Source organism: Notolabrus celidotus, chromosome 1 (genome assembly GCF_009762535.1).
Source record: "Notolabrus celidotus isolate fNotCel1 chromosome 1, fNotCel1.pri, whole genome shotgun sequence".
NCBI lineage: Eukaryota > Metazoa > Chordata > Actinopteri > Labriformes > Labridae > Notolabrus > Notolabrus celidotus.
Window position 1 is genome coordinate 13,319,593 of NC_048272.1, and position 16,797 is coordinate 13,336,389.

The 16,797-nt window shown below is 41.1% G+C and overlaps 1 protein-coding gene across 2 annotated transcripts in view; it reads left to right on the forward strand.

The window, feature by feature from the left end:
* Positions 1–16,797, forward strand: part of LOC117829752 (neurexophilin-4) — a 165,675-nt gene that overhangs the window by 52,398 nt on the left and 96,480 nt on the right. The gene's annotated exons all lie outside the window — the stretch shown is intronic.

A 16,797-nucleotide genomic window follows, 5' to 3' on the forward strand; every position in this document is an offset into this window, starting at 1 on the left:
TTCATTAAATGGTCATTAGGGCCCTGCAATGAGAAATCCATACAGGGCTGTATGTTAATGAGGGGACCCTGAAGGCCTCGTTTTACTGCTTCATGACAGGTTTTAGCACCTGGACACCATTTCTCCTCCCCTTCTCCTCCTGCCTTTTAATGTCCAACTCCTTCTCCTCTGTGTATAGAGAGATCTGATCTTTATCTTGTATCTACAAACTTCAACACATATGTGGCCAACACAGCTTGACATACAGTATGTTTTTTTTTTTGCACAATGTGGGCTCCATGAGAAGAAACAGGAAGACGGACGGAGGATGAAGTTCAGATTTTGTAAGTCAGCACTTGGCAACGAGTTCCTTTTCAATCTCAGCCAGAGCATGTAACTAATTCCTTCTTCATCCTCTTTCTAAGACCGGTGTCTTCTTTATTTACCTCACCTTTGATTTTATTTGGAACACTTAAAGTTAGAGCTAAGATTGCAAAGCCACCATTAGCGTCACTGCTGCCTGAGGACAGAAAAGCTTACATGCAAAGAGGGGAAAAAGATTAATAAATGAAAGAGAATATGAGTAACAGACCGACACAGTTTATAATAAAAAACTTGACATCTTAATACATACTGGCCATTCAATGGGTGTTCCATCACAATCAGCCTCAGATATAGATGTAGTGGGCCTCTTGTGTATCAGACAGTGCCTCATCAATCTTAGCGGCGCTGTTCCCACAACAAAAAGGAGAGGAAAGCAAATTGCTGTATGTAATTAATGCACTGCCTCCTTTGTTACACTGCTGCTCAGCATCTTTCAGTCCACAGCAGGAGAGAAGGAACAAGAGAAACTCATTCACACCGCGGTGAGCTACACACAAGCACGCACGCACGCACGCACGCACGCACGCACGCACATACACACACACACACACACACAGAAAGCGCAAAAGGGAGAGCGAGAGGTAAAGAGATGGAGATGGAAAGAGGGAAAAAGAGAAAGGGTCTAAAAAATGAATGGCCGAGCAGAGCGGGCTGCATCCATCGGCAAACTTTATAATGAATGTCTTAAGTTTGGCAAGCATGATGGATGAGTGGGGAATGGTGTTTGTCACAAATGCAATCTTCTTTGAATCGCTCTGGTGTTTCCCGGTTCAGGGCGAGGCCTCATGTGCTGTGCTGAACTGGCTACAACGTTACTCTAATCATGTCATTAACGCTTAATGATCTAACAATTAACTCAATGACTACAGAGCACATATGTATAACAAATTCCTCCTATCAGTGTAAATGTTAATCTCGTTAGACTTGTTTACAGTAATATTTTAGAAGATGAAGACAGAGCCGCCACACATTCAATTATCTTTGAATGATGTGCTGTAGTTGTGGAAGGAAAGTGACATACAGCTTACACGATGCTGGCCAGGTTACGTAGAAACACCGTGAATGCAGTGTGTTTTTAAGAAGGCATAGATACCTTGATGGTGGACTATTCGCAGAAAAACTTCATACTTCTAATTGCAGCAACACAATAGACAAACATCTTGTGTTAGTTCGCAGTAATACAGATCAAATATTTGTTACATTTGGTAAATGATAAAGAGATCTTTGAAAGGAGGATTGTTATTATCCTGTCTGATGCATCAGTCAAGTATGGAGCTCTTTTCATTGGTATGATGGGCTCAGACAACTTTTTGTCTGGATGTCAGAGACTGTTTTCTTTCCCGTTGTCTAAAATGTTCTCAATTATTTTGTCTCTATCTTATCCATCACTTTTGGCATCTTTTGTTCACAAGTGAGACTGAAATTCGTCACCGTGAACATACAGCTTCTACCACAGAAAATGCAGCTTAGAAAAATATGCCCAGGTTTAGATTATTGGCACTGACACTGACTGCTAGGGGTCATAATGTAACTGAAAAAGGGACACTCAAGTAGTACGTCATGTAACTGTATCAAAATCACCATCAAGACAGATACTTGAATTGGTCAATTAAACATTTACGAACATAAGCAGGGGCTGACAATCTGAATGCATCAATGGATCAAAATATGCACCATGTTAACTAGGGCCGGGTATCACCAGGTCCCTCACGATACGATACTATCACAATATTTTGCCCATGATAACGATACTATCACGATACAGTGATTCTGCGATAATAGATATATTGCAAGAAATATCATCCACGATACATCAAGATATCTGTGTCACTGAAGAAATTCAGAATTTATTGACTGCACTGAATCCATTTCACAGGAGTTACAAAATATTGTCAATCAATTTCAGTATATGTGTCAGTATCTACTGCACATATGGTCTAAGACAGATGCCCTCAATAGGCGCCCCCGGGCCACATCCGGCCCGCCGGCCACCTATTTGGCCCCCAAACTGTTATTCCTTCACTATATGTTTTGGTCTGGTCAGCACGTGTATACCGCAACTTGTCTCCATGCCAACGATACACAGACAGCCTGTTACTGGGTCACTTAGAGTTCACTGCTGCGAGTGCAATTTTTAACTTTCACTTTCGTTTTTGGAGCAGTTCACAAATTGGCACTGTATGACCCTAGAATGCTCGGAAATGGCGTGTTTTAAGTTTGCTGCTCAAAGAAAAGTGGACGGTGAAAATCTGCAATTGAAGGAAGAATTGAATGAAACTTTTGCATGTACAAGACCCATGTGCTTAATATGCCAGGAGACTATAGCTGTGAAGAAGATTTCCACTTTGAAATGGCATTATGAGATTTTAATGAGACATTTCCTCAAAATTCAGAGGTAAGAACTACAAAAATAAATGCACTGAAATGCACTGATGTTCCATTGTCAGTATAATAAAAGCCGAAGTGGGCCCAGACTTTAGATTTGAAATTCGAAGGTGCATCTTTCACGTGTTTTTCTCTGCTGTTTATCAATCCTCCGCCTTGCACCATTTTCTTTGTATTTCCTTTCAAAGAGTACTCAACCGCAGCACCCACTCTTATTCATGTTAAGCGCCATCATGTGGAGGCTTGAAGTAGTGACTCTGTAAATCAAAATTGTAGCAGGCTTTTGTGAGAGAATCAGCCAGAACGGCTGTATGTTTATTGTTTAAATAGCAATATTCGGCGCCAGTGTATCGATAACGTATGGCAAGACGAAATATCGCGATATATCGTAGTATTGATATTTTGGCACACCCCTAATGTTAACCATAACAAAGTTTAACTACACGTCTTTGGAGTTCCTTTGGGCTTGTCTGAGGTAGTTTTAAACTCCTCTGGCGAGGCTGAATGTGTGAATGCCGTTGATTCATGACCATATGATCGTGATTGATTCAAAACCGGTCCTCAGCACACCGTTTGTGCAAAACACAAACGATGAAACACCAAAACATTATCATAGTGAAAGTTAAAAACACAAACAAACATGGCTATTGTTAGTACTCACAACTGTCATGCTAGCATTATCCAGTTGTACTGGCGACACGATATCAGGAGAAAAGCTGTAATACATATAATACTGTAACAACTCTTCTGTTTGTTAAATGTGTTCAGTGTAGATGTTCTTAATTCCTACAGTGTTGACAGTTAGTGAAGGCATCAGGAAGGGGGCGGAGATGTGAGAGAGGAGACAAGCAGGAGAAGTTTTTCATTCATTCAAACATTGATTGTGGCTTTGTTGGTTTGCGTGTTCACGGCCGACAGTGACCGGTTATTAAAGCTCAACGTGTTCACCAATCAGCTTGTCATCCCTACAGCGTCCGGATGGACTCTACAAAATAAATTTCTGTAAGACTTACTAAATGTCATTAATTTTTCTGCTTGTCAGAGCCCCCGTGGTGAGAGCTTTTTAGACTCTGATCCGGACTACAGTCCTGAGCAAACCACCTCATCGGGTCAGAGGGGACAGGCCCGAGGTCAGGCGAGAGGGGCGGTCAGTAGAGTCAGGGGAAGCAGAGGCAGGGGACGGGGAGTGCACGCCGGGGAAATGTACGCGCAGGAGGCGGGCAGGGTGGCAGGACGGGATTTGATTGGTTTCATAATTTTGGACCCCAAAAACGGTGATTGGTTGGTGTTTTCCCAGGTTTACTCCGACTGTAGATAGCAGCTTTTTTAAAGAACACATTATGTATTGATTGCCATCGGGACATAAAGATCATTTTTACCAGTATAACAAAAAGTGTATCTAAACTGACTACCAACCCCAGCTTTAACAGCCATAAACAGAGCAGTTTGTCCACCAATCACAGGGCTAGAAGTTAGATTCCTACCTTCTTCCTGTTCCCAAGGCCAAGTGTTCTTTGGCAAGACACTGAAATGATAATTACTCAAACCTAACTACTCTGAAAGGTCAGGCCAGCATCCTGCTTGGCCGCTCACTGCCATTGCATGCATGCAGTGTGAAACAAGCGGTAAAAACCTTGCGAGATGCTGTGGACCAAAGCAAATAGCTAGTCATTTTCCATTAAAAGAACCTCTTTATATTCAGTTAAACTAGAACTCAGATGAGCTTTTAGGCATTTGATACACTGGAGCTCAGAAATTGGGTTCAAATAACTGTCAAACTAATTCAGCCACAGTTTCTTTGCATATGAGAGGTGATACCTCAAATACAGCCGGGCATTATAAAAACTACCCACTGACTCTGCCTGTGACTCCAGGCCAGAAGATTACAGAACACACCGTCTCCCACAGTCTGCTCGGTCTAAAGGACGAACAGCAGGGTCCATTTCTCAGAGGCGTAGGTGGCCGGCTGCTTGCCCACTCATCAATATCATGCAAGTATGTTGCTGTGACCTGCCATGCGTGTCCCCTCAGCTTAGATCAATAACATGAACAGATTGTGCACCCCCTTAAACCCCCCCATACCCACCTCCGCTCTCTGAGGGATTAGTGTGTGCCTTTTCAACATCATTATCATATATCCCCTGTTTGAAAGGGCAGTGTCAGCGAGACTGTTGGAACGCTACTGAAATTCAATTGACAGGATGAGCACTGTGGGACAGCCAGGATAGATAGTTAAGTGTTAGTGATAAGAGGCAGTTACATGAGAAGTCTAAGGGCTAGTTTTTCATCTTTGAACAAATTCATTAATGTCCTTTTGTACAAGCAGTGATCAATATATTTTCAAGAAATGAAACATAACTTTGATTTAATTTTGGGATAAGACAGAATGTCTTTCTAGGGAAACGTAGAGCAGCTGTGCCGAAAAAATGCTGCAATAATGAGCTCGATAGCAAAAACCAAGACACAGGAAGTCATCACTCACACACATTAGGTCAAAAACAACCAAAGGAGACAGGCCACACACGGAAAGTCTCAGAGGAAAAGAGGACACGTGGGATGAAGGGGGAGAAGAGAAAAAAAAAAGGGGAAGGAGAGGTGTTCACCTTGAGAGTGCTCATCCATTACAGGAAGGCTGAGGCCCGCTCTGTCACCCTGTCACTGTGATGCCACCTCTACACCACCCGAAAGGTCACCCAGCGCTTCACTGCACTGCTTCAAATCCACAATACGCACCCAAGCACGCACGCACACACACACACACACACACACACACACACACACACACACACACACACACACACACACACACGCACACAGCCTCACACACACACACACACACACACACGCACGCACACACACACACACACACACACACACACACACACACACACACACACACACACACACACGCACAGCCTCAATTTGTGCTTTTACAAAAACGCAGATGGACACACTCCCATCTGTCGCCCTATCGCTAACAAGACAGTGTTGCTGCCACACAGGCACAAATAAGCACAGATAACACACACACTGTCAGTGTGTGAGGACGCAATGTTTCACCAGCAATAAAAAAAACACACAAAAAATAGAGCAGGGATGTTGACATGGGAACACTGCCCTTAAAGTTGGCCTACAATACCCTTCCTCCCTCCAAATATTACAATCATTGCACTTTTAAGGTGCTTCACCAAAGTTATATAGACATTATTTAAGGGTAAAATATTTATTATTTCACCTATCTATTATTTCTATTTAATGCACCTTATACACTTCAGTTCGTGCTTTTTGTTTCAGTCCACCTTGTACCACTTGTTACACACTGACCTTTCATATTGTTTTCTAAATTGAGTAAACAACAGGAAAGAAAAATGTTTCACACTTAAGTTGAATCGCAGTAACAATGGTGCCACAATACTTTAGCAACACACTCTTGGCTGTGTGTAAAAAAACAAGTCTTTAGATTTCTAAACATGGCCCTCTTGTTTTCCCTGTTTTCATGATAGACAACACAAATTTCAGACTAAGAACTACAGACTAAGGCTGTGGTCTTGATTAGCTCAGGCAAACACCTGCTGGAGAGGCGAGAAGAAAAGAGACGCCGTTGTCAGAAGCCATGAAAAAATATATACACTTGAGGTCAAAATTATTAGCCCCCCAGGAATTCTGGAACATTTTCCTTAAATTCTGCCCAATGTTTGCAACATTGATAAAACTTGATATAAGCAAACATTCACCAGTGTTCTTTAGGAGCTTTGGTACATTTAAGAATGTAAAATAAATTTTTAGGATAACTTTATATCAAATATAGTGAAAAATGGGGTGGTCAAAAATATTAGCCCCCCTGTGAATTTTTGCTTTTAAAACACACCTGTGAAGTCAACTGGTTTCCTAACAACACCTGGCGGTCAACTAGCTTCCCAACAACACCTTAGCATTCAATCAGCACTGAGATTTACTTAAGGGACTCCAAAGGGCCCATGCAGAGCCCAGATCTAAATCCTGTGGAGAATCTGTGGCGGGTGCTCAAAGTGAATGTCCATGCTCAGAAACCCTGTACTTTGGACCAGCTGGAACAATTTACATTGGAGGAATGGGCCAAAATCCCTCAAGAGACATGTACCAACCTTGTAGAGAACTATTTGAAGAGGTTGTTGTCAGGTGTGGCTCAGAAAGGGTGCACTATTGACTACTAATGGCCAGGGGGCTAATAATTTTGGACGTGTTATTTTTACCTTTTCTTGTTTCAATATATTGCATCAATAAAAGATCCAAATCAAACATAGTGAACATTTGTCTTTGTTATTTTGGAAACAAATGAAATATAAAAACTTGTTTATAATGGTAATTTTCATGGAGAAATCAAGGGTTTTATCTGATTTCACAAGTGGGGCTAATAATTTTGACCTCAACTGTATTAGTAGTGACAGAAAATCTCATGAGGCAATCTATTGACAGTGAAATGGATCTCTCACTGTGAATATTTGCTGCGGAAAAGCTTAATTCAGGCTACTATAAATTGTATGATTTGAGAACCGCCCACTCAGTGATTATAAGCATAGAAAAATACAATATAGAATGTTTCAGTCTTGGTCCTGTTTGATTTAAAGGTGACATATCATGCAAAATGGACTTTTTAATGGTTCTCTACCTGAAATATGTGTCCCTGGCATGTCTACAAACCCCCCAAGAATGAAAAAAATCCATTCTGCCCCTGTTTTGATTTCTACACCTTTCTGTAAATGTGTCTAAAACGAGCCGCTTCAGACTTCCATGTTTTTGTTACGTAACAACAATATCCGGTCTGTCACGGAGTCAGAGCTTGGAGCTTGTTCAGCCCATAGACTGTATAAAACAATACTGAATCCCCCCTCCGTTTTTCATTACCTGCACAAATGTGTGCTAACAAGGAGCTTAGGAGGGAGGCATTCTAGTTGCAGGCTGTCTTAATAAACACAAAGGTCGGTTTTACTCCCCACGTCTGCAGATTTGAAGATCTAGTGGATGATTTTTATTTGTCATGGATAAGTGCTAGCGCTAGTTAGCATAGCTACATAGCTACATGTTCATAGCTGTAGCTGTAGCTGTGTACCAAGACACACGTCTACATACTGACAAATACAACAACAAGAAACACAAAATCTGTGACCAATCCTTCAGAAAGGTCCTGCTGCCTTTCTGGCAAAGGTCGGTTTTACTCCCCACGTCTGCAGATTTGAAGATCTAGTGGATGATTTTTATTTATCATGGATAAGTGCTAGCGCTAGTTAGCATAGCCACATAGCTACATGTTCGTAGCTGTGTACCAAGACACACGTCAACATACTGATAAATAAAACAACAAGAAACACTAAATCTGTGACCAATCGTTCAGAAAGGTCCTGCTACAGGCGCCTCTCCGTCAGGATCAGATTCTGGATCAGATTCAGAGGGTTGAAGTAACGTGATCTCTGAGCAGCCGTGTATGTTCAGCCAACATGTAAACATTAGATCAATGTGCTGGAGAGCCGAGACCACATCCACTTCCTGAGGGGGCGTGGTCAGAGAGAAAACAGAGTGTTCTGAGGAGGACTGAAGAAGAGGATTTTTCAGGCATGTCAAAATCTGATTTCAAAATGTTTTTTTGAGCATAAACTTTAAAGACATGTTTTGGGGACCTCTTAGACCAATATATATTGATGAAAAAAGCGTGATATGTCACCTTTAAAGGTCATAGAAAGTCATCATTGTTCATTTCAATTTGTTTTATGACCTGACAAAAACCTGTTTGACAACCTTTCTAACACATGGCTAAGGCTGTGACATTTTAACACCTTCCACCAACACTTTCTATAATGCTCTTTGTGAGTCTTAAAATATGCTGTGAGACTTGGTATCACTGAATTATTATTACTCAAATCAAACTTAGAACTTTGGTATTTCAAGACATTTGTCTTAAAATGAGCGTAAATGCACTGTTTGTGTTACACTGATGTTTCCTCTAAATTGGACGAAATGACAGATGCATGTAGTGTAAATCTGACAAGGCTACATTATTCCAAACAAAGCGTTTATTTTCACCACAAAGATGGAATATAGCTTCAGACCTGCAGAAGAAATAGTGTTGAGAAACTGCTACAGTACATTTCTTGACTGCAACTTATCGGCAACTTTTGTTTGTTTTTACTTTTAATTAACACCTCTATATCACAGTAAGGAAAACAGATGTTTACAATGAACACAGCCTTACCTGTTATGTCCTGTCAAGACAAAACATCAGCCCACAAAATGCCAATCTCTGCAGTTGCAAAGAAAGAAAGAAAGAGGTGTAAATGAAACAAGAGTGGCCGTCTGTTTTTTGTTGTTTCCTCTTAGGTTGTGTACATCATGCAAAGAATATGTGTTTTTTATATTCTGTATCTTCTTCATTTAGCAGCTGTGTACATATCCACACAACAGCACCATGGTTCCACTTAAACTTATTCTGTCAAGTGTTTTGAAACAGATACACTCTAATCTTTTCTACCCTTATATACACATGCATGAATTTCTGTTTTTACACCTGTACATATCAGAGTTTACACAAAAGGCTATTTGTTTACTGACAGAAACATCAAATGAAAACAACTTTTGCTTGATCCATCCACCCACCCACCCGTTAACTAACATTATCATATCTACTCTACTACACTCAAAGTTCATCTCTGTCCTGAGTGCATCTTGGATTCATTTAATAATAACTGATTGTGATCTATTGAACCAAGTTGCATGCAGTTGCAAAAGACAATGACTTGTATATTTGGGGATTTTGTTGTGGAGATACGGTCCTCATTCCTTCTTGGATTTACTTAGTTCCATTGTTTCAGCTTCTTGATGTGGCAATGGCAGTTTTCTTGAGACCCAAAGTGCAGAAAAAAGACGCAGTTGTAGAAGATGAAGGAGTTTTAACAAAGTTTTGGTAATATTGAGATGAAGGTTGAGGTGAGGATGAGAGGTAGGCAGGTGGTGCAAGGCTGAGTGGATGAACTGGTGTCCCTGTAGTTGAATGGTGAGTGAGGTGGATCCTGGAGCACATGAGGGAAGCAGGTTGGCAGCACACAAAGATTCAATAATCTAAATTAAAAGGTTTATATGGTGTCATGGTCCACACTGGATAGTATCTTCCCACTTTATTAATACTCAGAATAAAAAAAAAAGAAAATGACAAAGATAGAGACGCGAAACAAAGAAACTTGAATCCAAGGAGGGAGTTAAGGGTTACTTACATGATGAAGAAAGTGTGAAGTAGTGTGAGTGAACCAGAGAGGGGAGAGAAGCACACTCAGATTTACTCTGCTTTTTTAGGATCTGGAGAGAACAGGTGGTGTTATGATATCAGGGTGGTCCTTTTGAGGCTGCCCAGCACAAATGTTCATCTAAGCGTCCAGTTAACAGTTACTAGAGCATCTGCTCGAAGAGAACAGCCTCGCTGCAGGACATTAAAGACCATCAATAATACAGTTAACCTGCAGGCTTTCTCTAATAGGGACTTCAATGGAGTGAATGTCAGGGTTAGTGGGCCTAGATCAAAGGGATTTGAGTATAGAACTAGTTCTCTTTATATATAAAAATAGAGTTCTGTTAGTCTTATGGCCTAGTGCTGTTCTAATTTTTCAACACTGCTAACTTAAATCGAAACTTCCTCTGGATAGTGATCAATAGGCTTAAAGTTCAGACCGTTTAACATATGCACATACCCTGTGGCAGGTTTATTGAGAGAGAGTATTAGATTGGCCTCCACACACTCACTGATGCAAGTGGATGATACTACTCTGACTGTAAATGGAAATCAGAGCACTTCTGAAACCACAAATGGTGCCATTTGCCTAATAATCCTGCTTTCGAGTACAGAATCTGTTAAAAGAGGTAACACCAACACACAAATCTTTTCATCACAATCATTGTTATTCACTTAAATGGAACTGTCGCTGGTTTAACCCATAGTCTATAATAATTGGACGTAGTCTCTTTTACGTCACCCATCTGTTTATGAAGAGCTGTTTTGAAGCCTATTGTCGGTGGGTGCCATATTGGAAATGCTGAACTCCACCTAACGTCTGTCGTGCTATTGTGAGTTAAAGAGGCGGGCATTTAGCCTCTTTGCTAACAGCTACACGGTGCCCGCCTGTCAATCAAGTCAGCCATGCCCTTATTTCGGCAAAAGTTTTGTTTTACATACCAATAAACATAATATTTAACGAAACACCAATTATTTGTGCTCTTATTAACTGACATAATTATAACTCTAACAATCCCTGAAACACAATTCTAACCATAATAATCAACATTTGGTAGACTTGGGTCCCTTCCACACCTCTCTCACAACCACGTTCACTTCCTCTTCACTTCTAAAGTACATGAACTTACCAACTGTATTATTACCGCATAATACCAGTAGCCTTAATTGCCTGGCATGAATCCTAAACATCTGGTCACCTGCTAACAGAGAAAACAGAGTTAGTATAACAAATACATTGAATTTAATATGAAACCCAAAGACCGGCTCAGTTATTTCCTCTCAATCCCACAAGTACATAACCCCCAGCGCGTTCACTGCCCTGTGGTTGATTCATCCTGTAACTGTTTGTGCAGGAGTGTGTGACTCCTACAGTTGATGTATTGTGAAGCCTTTAACTTACTACCTGGCCTCGAGGGAGGATGGGATACTGAGAAGGACTCCATCTTGCATTCCAAACCTCAAGGTCTCAGTAGCTTGCCCGTGAACTCGGGTGAAATAGTTTAAAAGTAAAGTTAGAGCAGAGGCAAGGAGGTCTCTATTTGCTGGTTCACACTTAAAAAGACTTCATCTAATAAACGTCACATATTGATCACATCTCGTTCTGCATAAAGTAAGAAAATTCTCAGGCAGGAACATGTCGTTAAAGGTCAGATAAAGAGTACATGTACCTGTCTAGAATCTAGCTAAAGGTGATAAATCTCTCATCAAAGGTACATTGATTTTTAAAAATTGATTATTGTGAAGTGTTGGATTTTTCTGCTTGAAAGAGTGTTCTATGATTAAGTGTTGTGGATTATGTCAGGTTAAAAATAATCTACGTTAGACGTTAACTTTGATAACAGTTCACATCAAAACTAACAGAAAATAACGTTAGCGTTAAAACCTGTTGAAGGTCCAACAACCTCCCCTCCTGCTGCAACGGGAAAGATTGCTATGATCCAAGTCCAGTGAAGGATCTAATCCAAACACATTGTATACTATGTATAATAATGGATGGATTACATTAGATGTGCAAAGGCTGTATGCTCTCCCTGAAGTTGTCTGTGATCCATCTTGCCATGTAAGAACAGTTTTTGGATCTGTCTTCTTTCTCAGGTAAACATACCCAGGGTAAATGCCTCTGGTGATATGAATTCAGACACTTTTTGGTGATCATTTGACTCAGCTCTTCAAGAGTCTGCTCTTTTAGGCTCCAAAACGGCTCTTCATAATACCAATCACATACAGGAGCCGGCTTCTAGAGCCATGTCGTTCGTAACCGACACATCACAAGGCATCTTAGCTCAGCTTGAATTTCTGCAGCCACAGGGCTGCTTCCATGTTAAAAATAATAAAATTATTCTGCCAATTATATATAATTAAAGGATTGTTAGGTGTGTCCAGCTCTGTATAAACCCCTAAAAGAACAAACAAACAAAAACAATAACTACAGATGTGAGGCATTGGGCTTATCTCATTAAAGATAAAATACCAACTTAGAATATTACTAGTGCTGTCAGTCAACAAAAAAATACATAATGATGAATCACATTTGATCACAGTGGCAAAATACACATATTCACTTTCAAGATTCAAAAACACTCAAAATGTGCCACACTGAAATGCAAAAAAGCTACTAGCAGCCTACTGCAACTCAACCTAAATCATTTATTGAGGGTTTGGAGTGGAAACTGGGGTGCCAAATCAGATTTTAACAGGGGCTCAGGCCACCATCTGGATCAGGCCCTGCCATATAGACAAATAATAATAATGATAATGCATTTTATTTATAGGCACCTTTCTTGACTCAAGGTCACCTTACATCATTAAAACAAACAGATTTGAAATAACAAACAGCAAAAAATACAATTTAAAAAGTTAAAAAAATACCGTCTAACTCATTATGCATACCCCTTTGCCTCTGAGATGCCAATTATGCAACATTATGGTTGCAAACACAGCACCACTCGAACAAATACACAATTCACTTGAGCTTAAGCGTGTCTTGTGCTCAAGTAATGCTTAAGCCAACATCATGGCGAATTAAAGACAATGGATGGTTTACCTGCTGCGACAGAAGGTGCCTGTTTTCCTGACATGCCTGCATGTTTCCTGTCTTCTTAAGTGACTGTTTTGAAGTCAGGGTTCCCCATTATAATACACAAACCAAGTCTCAACATGCTGGGATCGACTCAATTGGGAGTTGTGGGACTTGATGGGGAGGCCTTTACACCCCCGAGTTTATGGTAATGCAGCACAGTGAGGAGATGGATGTTTCTAAGAGAGAATCTGTGAGTTACTAAAGCAGATGTAGAAAAAATAGACTCCAGTCTTCGACATAATTCTTATATTTCACTGATAATCCACAGAACAATTTAGAAACATCAAGCTGCAGGATCTGACAAAGTTTTGCTATCATGCACCATGGGGGTCCAAAATGACGAGCTCGGTTACTTTCTGCCTTTTGGTTACACAAACTCTGGTCTCACTTTCTCTGCTCATGTTTTTAAGGGATAGATGAGGTTCAATGTAAATGTGCATGGTTAATTTGTGTTAAAATGTAATGAACACATAAAGGCCTCCTGAGTAATTGCATCCCTTCACACATTAATGCTGTCAGCCCTAGAGATGACATGTCTCAACATGGCTGATGTACATGTTACACTTGACGAGGACTTTTGAAATTGGTCTTTCTCATGTCCGCAAACTAACGTTGGAAAAATACTCCACACCACAGCACAGGTCACTTCACAGTGCCAACCCAGGCATCAATAGAAAGGATGGAAGGGAAGAGCAAAAAAGAAATGAAAGACTAGAGGAATCAAAAACTGTAAGATTACAGTCTAATAAGTGTCAGGGACCAGCAGCTGCTGACAGCACCAGTCAGTGAGACCTGAGGGAAAGAAAAAGAGAGGAGAAGGAAAGAGCACTGAGAGAGGAAAAGGTTAATTGTATCCAAGAATACTTACGACTCTTTGCATTTTCCATCATTCGCCAAGGCCCACCCTAAGGTTCCCTGACCTTTTGTTTGCTGCCTAATGAAACCCATGTAATAAATCACGGGATGACACACCTCTTCCTTCTCTTACTCCTACTTGTGTATTTACTGCTGCTGGAAGTCCATGTGCCACCTCTCTGTCTCTCTCTACTCCTTCTTCTCTCTCTATCTCTCCAATTCTGTCTCTCTCTCTGTCCGTTTGTCTCTCTCCCTTTTGTGGACCTCGGGCCTGCATTAATAACACTGACACTCCAAACGGGGGAGATAAAGGGAAGTGAAGATGGGAACCAGAGTCTCTCAATATGTGCACTTCATCATATACCAGACAGCTTCTTAGACAAGGGGAGGGGGAGGCGACAGACTGGGGAGGAAAGAAATGAGGGGAGGTGTTGAGGAAATGGAGAGACTTGGGATGGAGGGAATGGAAAGGGTGGAGGTCAAGATGTGGAATGAGGAAGGGAGAGTTAGGTCAATTTAGGGTAAAGAGGTTGACAGGATTATTATGAAGAATGGATGGTTGATGGTAAGGTCCTGTAAAGTGTCGTTGGAATTAAGATAGTCCCCAATGTGTTTTCAGACTTCAAACTTCTGGATACACCTTGTTCTGCCAATGGGGATGCCTCCCGAAGAACTACATATGTGGTGATTTTTGCATGCATTGCACCACCTGCGGAAACCCTGAAATGACGTAGGTAGGCCAGAGGCTGGTATAGCAGCAGACAGTGGTTGCTGGCCCTGCAATGGCTTGACCAATCAACATGAACCAGTTATTGTTCTTTACACCACAGTTCCTTTATTGTTGGGAGATTACCAACTCTAAATTAGGAAATAAAAAGTTGTTTTTAATTGCACCCCAAACTTTTTCAATCAACCACTGATCATGCTGTATAGATACAAGAAAAAGGAGATCCTTAAGCTTGTTTTCACAAAGGAAAAATTCCCTCTGTTCTGATAACACTTTATAAGATCCAGAGCAGTTGAAAAGAGCCAGATTCAGTTTGCTTGTTTCCTCAGGTAAACAGTGAACATACTGTACAACAAGGGTGCCCAACCTTTTTTGAACCAGTATTTACTCTAACGGCCAAATTCCACCGGATCCGACTCCGATCCGTCGCGGCACCAGATCTGGGTTTCTATTCTAGTCAATGGCTTAACTTCAACTGGATCCACTCTGTTGCGTTCCCGCTGCATCTCTGATCCGGCACGCCGGGCCCTCTGGATCAGATGCAAGACTTCTATTTGTGCTGGATGCCGGAGCATGACGCACAGATGGAGTCAGACAGGAAGTCGGGCACCAAAACAAATTTAAACATTCTGTTAATTTTCAGAATAAAACACTCCATGTTATCGCTAGGTTGTTTTTCACTTAACTACAACAACAAACTCTCATAATGAGTGGAGCCAGGCCCGGAGTCAACAGGTCAGAGGTTTTCAGAGGACGATAAGGACAGCATTGATGAAGAAAGGGGTTGAATAATCATTAATGCAGTTATTACCACGGGAAAAATCTCGTTCACAGGACTCCAGCTGTCTGGCGGTCCTGCTCTGTTCTGCATTCTGAAAATGCATACGTGGGCGTTGACGGACGAGAGAGCACGGAGTCGGACCGTATAGCGGATCTGGTGGAAGTCCCGGGTAAAAGTTATCAGTCTGTTGAGGTCTACCAGTTCAGTTTCAGCAATACAAACAAACACACTCACAGTTACCAGTCTGCATAGGGAGCCATAGCCATTGCGATAACCTACCACAGTACAGTATTTAACACTAACACAACAGAGAGGTAAGTCAGGTACAGGCGTAAATATGTCTCTACCTTAGTGGATCCTCTGGCACTGGGACACTGCTAACTGACGCTATGACTGCTCTAATCTTGTCAATGTTACATGAACAGATTGTTTTTTGAAGGATAATTTATCATCTCAATATGCTTGAAAGTTTTTTTTTTCATTACAATACATATCTGAGGATATCTGTTGGACATGGACACTACTTTGTTATTACAAATTCTAGGTAATCTATTGAGGTGAACTAAGAACTAGTTCTGCGTCTTATAAAACTGAAATACCTTAATGTTCTGTGCAGCTGTTCTTAAGTTCAATGTAGGTTAGGTGTTTTTTCTGTCCTAGTTTGTCAAGTAAAACAATTGACACAATACAGAAAACTTCACTTGTAATGACTTTGTGATTCCTGAGGAGACAACTTGTTGCAGTCTTCAGCAAAGACACAGATCATCTCAACATATTGTAATTAAAGGGTGTGAGAATATTCTAAAGTGCATTGCTGCACTTTCATCCCCTTTCCACTACTACAAAAAGCGTATCCTCCATAAACTGTTACTTTTGGTCCTAAAGAAGCTGACACTTTGTTTTTAGAAGCAGATTGTTCAAATCTCCCACCAGTAATTAACAAGCATGGAGACACAGAGAGAGCGAGAAGCAAAGAGAGACAGATCCTCAGTGGCTTTAATTGGAACAACATCTCACACTTTACAGAAGTGTCGTACCGTTCCCGTCAGCAGCAGACCCATTTCCCTTCATGCCTCCCTGTGCTCCGCGTTTTCCCACTTCTTCGCTCTCCTTGTGCTCGCCTTCAATTAGCAACGGCCAATCAGTAGCCCAATTAAGTATTTTCGTGACTTCCTGCCTCTCTCCTCTCAAGCTGATAAACATTCAGCCGTCTCCCAATTAGAGGGATATTAATTAGGATCAATGAACAAGAGGTCACAGACGAGAGGCTCATCATTTCACTCCGTCTTTGCATTGATACATTTGGGATTGTCTTTTTTTCTTGTGAAATAGAGATATTGACCTTTAGTGAG